Genomic DNA, 10,733 nt, shown 5'->3' with positions numbered 1-10,733 from the left:
TTCTTTCTTTAAAGTGATGGTGCCTGGGGTTTTCATAGATATAGAGTCAGAAGGGACCTTGCAGATCTTCTAGTCCAACCCCCTGCCCTGGGCAGGACAGAGAACTGGGCTCAAATGACCCCAGCTAGGTAATCATCAAGCCTCCTCTTAAAGACCCCCAGAGTAGGAGCCAGCACTACTACCCTTGGAAATTGGTTCCAGATCCTAGCTGCCCTGACTATGAAGTAGTTCCTTCTAATATCTAGTCTGAACCTACTCTCTAACAACTCTTACAGCTGTTATTCCTTGTTACTCTGGGAGGCGCTTGGGGGAACAAGGCCTCTCCCATTCCCCGCTGGTCCCCCCCCAGTAAGCTTATAAATGGCCACCAGGTCCCCTCTCGGCCTTCTCTTGTGAAGGCTGAACAGGTTAAGCTCCTGTAGCCTCTGCTTGTAGGATCTGCCCTGCTGTCCCTGGATCATGTGAGTGGCCCTCCTCTGGACCCTCTCAATGCTGTCGACATCCTTCCTGAAGTGCGGCGCCCGGAACTGGACACAGTACTCCAACTGTGGCCTGACGAGTGTCGCATAGAGGGGGAGGATCACCTCCTTGGCCCTGCTTGTGACACATCTGTGGATGCACAACAAGGTACGGTTAGCCCTGCTGACAGTGTCCTCACATTGGCAGCCCATGTTCATCTGGGAATTGATAATGATAATTGATAATCCCTCCCTTCTGGCATGCCCTCCTCACTCCAAATCTTGGTGTTGTCCGTGAATTTAAACAGGGTGCTTTTCACCCCCTTGTCCAAGTTACTAATAAAGGAATTGAACAGTGCAGGCCTAAGGACCAAGCCCTGGGGGATTCCACTGCTCGCATCCCTCCAGGTCAAATATGACGCATCCACCGCCACTCTCTGGCTGTGGCCCCTCAGCCAATTTGCTATCCATCTGACTGTGTAGGCATCAATGCCACAGTCACCTAGCTTTTTTAATGAGAATGGGGTGGGAGATGGTGTCAAAGGCCTTCCTGAAGCCCAGAAAGAATACATCCACTGTGACATCTGAATCCAATGATTTTGTGACTTGATTGTAGAAGGCAATCAGGTTGGTCTGACAGGACCTGCCCCTAATGAACCCATGCTAGTTGCCCCTGAGCATCATCCTTGCTGCTGGCCCTTCACAGATGTGTTCCTTGATAATCTTCTCAAAGAGCTTCCCAAGGATTGAAGTAAGACTAATGGGCCTATAGTTGCCCGGGTCCTCCCCCCTCCCACTTTTGAAGATGGGGACCACATTGCACCTCTTCCTGTCATCTGGCACCTGGCCACAGCATCACAAGTGCTCGTAAAGCCGTGCCAGAGGCCCCGCGATAACCCCTGCCAATTCCCTCAACACCCTGGGGTGGAGAGCATCTGGACCTGCTGATTTGAACACATCCAGTCCCTCCAGAAGTTCTCTAACTCAGTCCTCCCTGACCCTAGGCCTGGCGGAGTCTTTCTTGAGTCCATCCCGAATCTCAGTGGGGGAGTCCCAGTCTGTGCACAAGAAAATGGAAGCAGATAAATTGTTAAAAAGATCTGCTTTTTCCTCTGGTGCAACCACCAGATTGCGTAGCGTACCTGCAGGGGCCCCACATTACCCGGTGCCTTCTTCATACTCCCTATGTATTTTAAAAATGACTTTGTTCTCCTTGATGCTAGCCTTAGTTCTGTATCTGCCTTAGCTTTCCTAACAGCCCCTCTACAGACCCAAGCGATGGAGGTATACTCCTCTTTGGTGATAGCCCCTCCCTTCCACTGTGTGTACCCCTCCTTTTTGGCAATTAGGCATTCGTGAATACCCTTGGTGAGCCATGGGGGCTTTTGAGCACTCTTGTCCCCTTTGATTCTTGCTGGGATTGTCACCCCTTGGGCTCTGAGTATCGTCTCCTTAAGGAATGACCACTCATCTTGGGTACCCAGTTCCCCTACTCTCCAGGACCCCAGTGCCTCTCCTACCAATCTCAGCTCATTGAAGTTAGTCCTCTTGAAGTCAAGGGCTACTGCCTTTCTGCAGGCCCATGACACCCTGTGCTGGATGGTGAATTCCAGCAGGTGATGATGACTGTTGCCCAGGTGGTCAAGAACCTGGAGTCCCCTCACCAGGTTGTCACCTGTGGCCAGGACCAGGTCCAGCAGGGCATTTCCCCTGGTGGGACTGTGCACCTCCTGGGTTAAGTGGAGGTCCTGTATCTCAGCCAGGAACCTCTGTGAGCAGTCAGACCTGGCTGACTGCTCCTCCCAGTAGATGTCTGGGTAATTTAGATCACCCATGACAACTACATCCCTTGCCTTATGTGCCTCCACAAGCTGACCCGAGAATTCGTGGTCCAGCTCTTCCTCTTGGTTGGGAAGTCTGTAGTAGACCCCCATCGTTAAGTCCCTTTACCTATGACCCCCCTGTATTCTGACCCAGAGCGCTTCAGCCTGCCTCTCCTCCGACCCCATCCTGCTAGTTGAGGATGCGTATTACTCTTTGACGTAGAGCGCCACACTCCCGCCTCTCCTCCCCGCTGTCTCCTGCCTATATAGTCGATAGCCACCCAGTCGTGGGATGAATCCCGCCAGGCTGCTGTGAGCCCTACTATGTCTGGGTTTGAACTAGCTATCCGGAGGGCAAGTTCCGCCTGCTTTTTCCCTATATGAGCATTGGTGTAGAGGCATTTAAGGTCTTGAATTGGTGCGTGTGCCACCCCCCGATTCCTAGGACTGTCTGGACCCCTGTCACTTACCCGAGTACTCCTTGTGCACATTACCTGTCTTGGTTGGGAGGTGTCCTCAAGTCCTCCTGTGGCCCCATCCCCCAGCGAAGCTAGTTTAAAGCATGCCACACAAGATCAGCCAACCTGGAAGAGAAGACATGCTTGCCTTTAGGGGAGAGATGTAGCCCATCCCCCCCAAGCAAGCCCCCTGCATGAAAGTATGGGTCAGTATCCAGGAACCCAAGGCCTGCCTGGTGGCACCAACTCCATAACCATCGGTTGACCTCACCAATGCAGGCCTCGTGTTGCTGTCCACGTCTACTCAATGGGAGAATAGAGGAGAATACCACCTGTGACCCTGTCTCCTTAAGCTTGGCCCCCAGGGCCTCAAAGTCCTTCATGATGTGGTTGCCTCTGGCCGCGTCATTTGTTCCCACATGGATAAGAACCATGGAGTAGTGGTCTGAGGGTCAAATGTAGGCTGCGTTCCTCTCTGTGATATCATGAACCCTAACCCCCAGCATGTAGCAAACCTCTTGTGCCATGGGGTCGGACTGACAGATGGGACCCTCCGTTCCCCTTAGGATGGAATCCCCGATGATTAAGACCCGGCATTTTTTCCTCTGGGCGCACCCCCTCTGTGCAGTCTGTGTTGTGTGGAGTGGCACCGCCCCCACTGGAGGCAGCCCCTTCATCCTTCTCCACCAGGGCTGCTAAGGCCTCGTATCTGTTCCCCAGTTGTACCTGGGGAGCCTTTACCACGCTAGCCGGAGCAGCCCTGTTTCTGGTGGATACCTTCTGACACTCCTCTGTTGAACACGTCTCCCAGGGGGTCTGTACGCTGAATGACTTGTCTTGCAGTGAACAGAAATAGAAGTCAATTTCATCCTCTGCAGCTCTGATCTCCTGGGTTGGGGGGGCAGCCGTTGGGGGAGCTGGGTCTGGGGCTGGGTGGGGCAGCCATCAGGGGGCTGCAGCAGCTGGCGGGGGATGGGGCCAGGTGGGGCATGTGGGCCTTGCTGGGGGGGGATGAATCCCCTGTGGGAGGGCAGCAAAATATATATGAATGTATTCATAAAATACATAAATAGAGTTCACTTTATTATGATAAGAGACATGCTTTAACACTGTAGATTGATCATTTGGGCAACATTTTATTGATATCTCTCTCTCTCTCTCTCTCTCTCTCTCTTTATAGTGGTCTTTTGTTTTACTTGTGAAGGAACATGGATTTTGCGGTATTTTACAGAGTGACTTTGGGATTTCTTTTATAAGAGATTTTTCAGTTTTCCAATAGGGAACACCAGAATTCCTGCTAGGGAGGCCAGTGGCAGGACCCTGCCTACTCATAGCTGGCACCTTGGATGCAGCTTGCTGTGGCCAACTTCCTGGCCAAATGGGGCCAGGAGGATATGCTTTTACAGTTCAAAGCAGGCCACCACACCCGGAACATCTTCTGGGCGATGGCTGCCCAGATAGCCAGGCAAGGGGCACACGTGGCAGTAGTGCCATTCAGAGTCCAACTCCACAGCCACAGCCCACTGGCAGTGGGCCCAGAGGGGCAGATGCCTCTACTGGTTGTGCAGTCCCCATCCGGGTCTGGTAGGTGCACAGCAGGTCACAGCCAGGTAGAAGCCCCCACTGCCAGACTACTTCAGTGGGTAGAGGGTTCATGGAACTCTCAGGGCTGCTTCAGCAGTCCAGCTGGCACAAGAGGTAGTGTCCCCAGGTACCAATTGGCTGGGCCCCAGAAGCTACTGAGAGCTAGTAGCTCTGAGCTACTTACCAGGGTGCCAAAAGTTAGCAGCCTACTGGCTGAAGAACAGCTAGTTTGGAATGAGACAAAAATCAGAGGATGTTTCTCAGAATTGGTTTCCAAAAGGATAATTTTGAATCTCTTCTACCCTTAGTTTGGGCTGATGTAGGCGTGTCATTTTTGTTACCATATTGCAGTTTGTGGCAGGACGCGACCTAGGGGTGCCATTATCTCCCCTAGCACCACCTACCTACCGTGCCAAATCGGGTTCAGCACACCCTCACTATCTCACCCACCACATCTTTGATGGTAGATTGTTAAAGGGAGGCTGCCCTCCTACCCTCTTTGGCACGGGGTCTTGAGATGTCCCAGTCCATGCCCTGCCTTCAGTGACATGGTACACTCTAACCTCTGGGGCCTGTCTCCCCAGCTCTTGCCCGCACCGGGGCCTTGCCTCGCGATCCCCGCAATCGAGGCTCAGGTGGCCGTAGCCGTGCCTGGCCCCCCCAGACCCTTTTCTCGGGTCCTACACCCCACTGGGGCTCCTCGCAATCGAGGCTCAGGTGGCCGTAGCCATGCCTGGCCTCCAGACCCCCTTTCTGGGTCTTATGCCCCGCTGGGCTCCTCCTGATACTGCCCACACTGGGGCTGGGGTCAAGACACCCCAAAACGCAGCGCCCTCTCCAGCGCCAGGAACCCCCACACTACTGGGGAGCTCCTATGAGGCCTCCTCCAACCCCTACAGCCTCACCTGGTCCTCCGGTCTTACACAACAACGAAACAGAAAACTCACAATCCTGTGTTCCAATATAAATTCCAAGCCAAACTGGCCAATCTTCTTTCATATCCCTACTAGGGTTTCCTTCACCCAGTATCCTCATGCAGAAGCCACTCAGATCATCAGGCTTCTCTGCTCTACATGCTCTACACACTCCAACAGAGCTCCACCTTCCTCCACTGCCAGAGGCCTGGCTTGTTTATATGGGCCAGGCCCTGCCCCCTTCTGGTCAGCTGACCAGACTGGTTGTCTCGGCAACCCACACCTGTGCTGCCCTGGTGACTGGCAGGTGAGCCCATATTACGGTTTGTCAGTAGCAGGCACCTTAGTGCCCTGCTACACAGTTTAAAATAAGTGTTTGCATGCAGGTCATGATTTGTAATGCCTAAACCTAACCAGGATGCATGGAAATCTATGACCTTTGACTTTAAATGTAGGAAACATCTATTGCCTGAATTTGGAGACCCAGCTCTGTTACCTGAGGCTCTTCAACCTTTATGTGGTCTGGATGCCACTAGAGGGAGACAGAGCACCAGACTGAGTAGGTGTAGGTTGCAATGTGCATTGGTCCAAGTCCCATGACTGCAATATTGTAATCTTTTTTTACAGAAGAAGCAGTAAGGTGAATTTACTTTAAGTGTAGAGACCAATTTATATAAGGTGAATGCCAAATCTGCCCCCTCTGCTCATGTGAACCATCTCCATGAAGTCAACATGGAGCCAGGGTTAGAATGTTGTTGTCTAAAGTCCATTTAGGGCCCATACTTGAAACTGTCCCACACAATATTTTCATAGTAACTTCACTAATGAATAACTTGAGCCTACAGATATTTACCCATAGGTCTAACTCTGAATGAGGAGTAGCCCTTCTCATCTCATCTATACATGTGTCTGAAATCCCACCCTTCTCAGGAGCTTAGGCTTCTAAGGTAGGGCTACAGACAGGCATCTCTGTTGCTCATGGTCTATTATCATGAATCTTCCTCAAAGGAGTCACTTCTGAAGGAGCTGAACAAGGCCCTGCAGTTTGCTTTAAAAATTATGTTGCTGGTGGTGTTGCAACCTCCCTCCTTTTCTGCGCTATTGTAGTGATGACAACACTTGCCTGGGAAGTGGTGGACATGCCTTTCTCAGTCTGAGGGAGTTTAAATCCACAACTCCCAGGACAGAAGCTGAAGCACCAAGCTATAGATTGGAGAGTGCCCATCCCCAGTCCATACTCCTGTTGAAGCTGGGCTACTGGGGTGAAGAGAATGCAAGATTCACGTGGACAGAAGAAACAAGTACTAGAGGGTGTGAGAGTCTGTGACCAGGTGGTGAAGGCAGTCACCTGGTAGGAGTAAAGCTGGGGTTCTGGTCCTTGCTCTTATAACCATTTCTGTGTATTATCTAATGATTGTTTAAAATAAATATCCATAGTCAAAAACCACGGTGCACATAACAATTTCAGGGCTGATACCAAAGACACAAAGATGCTCAGAAAGAGAATATATTCTAATTTATCTGAACGCCTAAACCCTTAGCCCTTTGTAAATGGGCCTTGCTGTTTTGACTTTCATGTAGGTAAACTGATTTAAACCACCAGAGACTCTGGCCCACAAGTTTTATAAGGCAAAAGTAACCAATCACAAAACAGGACCAAACTTGCCTAGAGGCAAAACACGGTATCATCATTATTGGATCCCTATTAATTTCTCAAGAGTACAAACAGCAAAAAAATTCCAAGAGCTGTTTGGGAATTGTTACCTCTTTAGATTGATACTGGAGTTTTTGTATGTGTCGTTAGGTGTTCTGATAGCTTGTTTTTGTACGCCAGAAGCATAGGCAGTTTTCTATCATTGTTTTTCCTCCTTCCATTGGGTTTACATGGAGCTGGTTGGGATCCCCAGACACTTGCATCTTAGAGTAGCCTTAAGGCTGCTCTAAATTATACTTTGTTGTCGTTGTTCCTAAGAGACGATTCTGCTGTTGCCAGGAAAAAAAATCCTACAAAGCAAAATTTCCTCAAAAATAATTCTTCCCTACATCTTAGAACTGTTTTAAAAAACAGGCCAGTTTTTTAATGAAGAGCTATTTTTACACTTTTCACTATAAAACAGCATTTTTTAATGTGAGATTGCATGAGAATGGGTTCCCTAGTTCAAATAGCTTTTAAGGCTGAGGAAGGCTAATGGCAACCACTTCTCGAAACCCAGTACTGTGACTGCCGTGAAGGAATGTTTGTGTGTTAGAAACGATAACCCCTCTATTGGTGGCAGATAGCTCTATACCAAATAAATGGTATAGACATGATCGTAATTACTGCATGGATGTGACTTCAGGACTAAGCCATTTTTCAGGCAGCCTGTTCTCTCTTGTTCTCTGATTTCTTTTTAATTGCACTGAAGTCACAATCCTGTACATATGCCATTAGAGTAATTTCCATGACAACCAATCATGATTTCACAAGTAAAGAGGCTAAGTTCTGGAAACAGAAACAGGCCATCAAGCACAACATGCCTGCTCTCTCTGGATTCATTTTAATGCCATCTCCCTTCCTTGTCCTCCTTTCCCTCAATCCCTGCCTCCTTCAGAAATGAATCTGTCTCTTGAACTCACTTACACATTGCCTCACTTGTTCCCCCCCCAGCATCTTATCCCCTCCATGTTCGTTACCCTGGGAGTAAAGTACAGTGGTTTTCTATAAACTCTCCATTTAATTCTAGTTCCTCTGTCCATTTCGCACTCAGATTGCCTGCTATTTCTTGAACCCCATGAAAGCTTCAGTATTTTTGTCTATTAATGATCTGAGTCCCTTGTATAATTTTAAATCCCATTACCCTCATTTTCAGTCAAAAAAACTGCAATGTCTTTAACTATTTCTTGCCATGTATATTCTTGACACCCAGTTCCAGTGCTACTCTGTCCCAGTTTTGCTTTGTGTTTCTTTTACATCTTCCATGATCTTGGGACCAGCCAAGGACCCATTCTACCCTACAGAAGGTAGAACACTCTTTAAATTAGCATTAGAGAGAGGATGGATATGGGTTTCTCTCTCTGACCGTAGGGGACAAGACTAGGAGCAATGGTGTCAAGTTGCAGCAGAGGAAATTTAGGTTGGAGATTTAGGAGGAATTTTCTGACTGAGGGTGGTCAAACATTGGAACAAACTACCTAGAGAAATCATGGAATCTCTGTCCTTGGAAATTTTCAAGGACAGGTTGGACAGATGGTTGGCTGGGATGGTTTAGTTTGGAGAGGATTCTGCCTTGAAGCGCTAGACTAGATGACCTTGTGAGTTCTCTTCCAACTGTACTTTCCTATGATCCTTTCGATTTTTTTTTTTTTCCAGCAGTCAGTTTATAATCCAAAAGGGATGGACTGGGAAGTGGGGTTTGTGTCCACACTTAAGAGGAGCAATGTATTTCTTTTCATGCACACAGAGGCTCCCCACACTGTGTACCCAGGTATGTAGGGTTTAATGAAACTATTTCTCTACTTACTCCACCCTCAGTAGGCAGAGGATTGGCCTAGGAAATGGCTGGATCTTTGGGTCTTCCCCTCTACTCATTAGCTGAGGTGGCTGAGCCAGCGTAGGACAGTATGCATACCAGGAATGAATTGCAGCATCTTAAGAGCAAGGAGGAAGCAGGTGGATATTATGATTTAAGGGCATCTGTGAGGCTAGGTACTACCCATGGGAAAATCCAGCTTATACCCCATTCCTTAAGCCTGTGTCCAAGAACGCAACGTTGCTCTTTGTGATTATTTGTATCGCTATAGTGTGTGAATGTTTGCCTATCACTAAGCATGAATTAAAGATTTCTATAGGAGAATCATGGTGATAAGTGGGGAAGGCTAGAGTCAGATTCCTTGCCAATGGGTTCAGCTTCATTGATGCCTGTGAGAGTGTGCCTGCTAAGTGCTATCTTTGATTAAGACTCCCTGGCTGCCTAAATTAAACTCTTCCTCATGCAGAATTGACAGATGAGAGCAGTGTCCACTCTAGCAGAGTATATACCCTGTGATACACATCACTAGAAGTGCAGTAAAAATCCTATCTCTGGTGAATGGATTGGTTTACTTCAAGTAAGAGTGATAACTTTGCAGAGAGTTATTCTTGAAAAGAATTAGCCTCTATGTTCAGCAGCACTGCATTACATATAAAACATGGATTTTGCAAAAGATATCTTGTTCCCATATAGTCTGGTGTTCAGTTTGATCCCTCTTCTGATATCCCTCACCATATTTATTTTCAATGCATTTCTTTGTGTAGACTAAAAGATTCTTAAGTCATAATAGAAGAATAAACATGACACCACTCAGGTTGTATGCTCTTTAAAACACAGGCTATGGTTTTGTGTATGTGGGGGCAGTTCCTGCACTGAATCGGAAAGAGGTGAAGTATGTTTCTTCTAGTCTCGTGTCTATTCACTGAAGGGTTTATTACGTTAGTTCAAATCATTTAAGCATTTAGAGACCCAGACATGATTGGAACCCCACTGTTTCAGGACAGTCCCTGCCCTGAGGACAATATTATTTCTATTAACTAAGTAAGAATCATTGTCCCCATTTTACATTTGTGGATGTGAGGCATGTAGAAGTTTAAATGACCTGTTGGAGGTCACACAAAAAACCCATGGAGGATCAGGGAATTGAACATCAGTCTCCTGAATCTCAGACACGTGATTTAATTACATCAGGGCTGTCCAACTGGTGGCCTCAGGGCTGCATGCAGCCCATGAGGGGCTAATCTGCAGCCCCCAGGCTTTCACCCAGATGCTGCTTCCCTCATCACTCTGGCTGCAATAATAGCCAGTGTCTCTAGGCTTCCCCGCTCTCTCCTCTGTCTACTGCATACCTTCATCCCAAGAACTGGCCTAGGGTGGGGAGCTGAGGATGAGTCTGGGGCCAGACTGGGGAGGGGGAATCAGAACTAAGTTCAGGGGTGGGTAGAAATGGTGCAGCAGTGGAGGGGATGCCAGGTGCACCGGTGAGTGGGGGGGGTGCTTATGTTGGTGCAATGACAAAGGAAGTTTATTCCCACACAGAGCAAAAGTAGCAAAAGGGCTGGGAAGCCCTCTTGGCTAAGCAGAGAAATCATGGTCCTTTTGAGAAAGAAGAAAGAGGCGTATAGACAATGGAAGCTTGGGACATGCCCCAAGGAGGACTATACAACAATGGTCCACACCTGTAGGGAGCAGATTAGAAAGGCTAAGGCAGTGACTGAACTAAAATTAGCAACGGGAATCAAGGACTACAAGAAGTTCTTTAGATACATAGAGAACAGAAGGAAAACAAATGGGAATGCGGGGCCACTGCTAAACAACTCGGGACAGCTGCTTACTGGCACTCAGGAGAACTTTGCTTCAGTCTCTCACCAGGCCAAGGGGATGTGGGCACAATAGAGGGGAGCAACAGGCTACAGTTGGACCTAGATAGGTTACAAGGATGGGCGGAGGAGAACAGGATGGGGTTTAACACGGACAAGTGTAAGGT

At 48.4% G+C, this 10,733-nt stretch overlaps 1 protein-coding gene across 1 annotated transcript in view; it reads left to right on the top strand.

Annotated features, from left to right (window-relative positions):
- The window catches only part of RALY (RALY heterogeneous nuclear ribonucleoprotein), a 591,199-nt gene that overhangs the window by 32,343 nt on the left and 548,123 nt on the right, over nucleotides 1-10,733 (top strand). The window lies entirely within an intron of this gene.

Source organism: Gavialis gangeticus, unplaced genomic scaffold, assembly GCF_001723915.1.
Source record: "Gavialis gangeticus isolate Ggan-Ray unplaced genomic scaffold, GavGan_comp1, whole genome shotgun sequence".
Taxonomy (NCBI): domain Eukaryota; kingdom Metazoa; phylum Chordata; order Crocodylia; family Gavialidae; genus Gavialis; species Gavialis gangeticus.
This window is presented reverse-complemented; position numbering and strand designations above follow the sequence as displayed.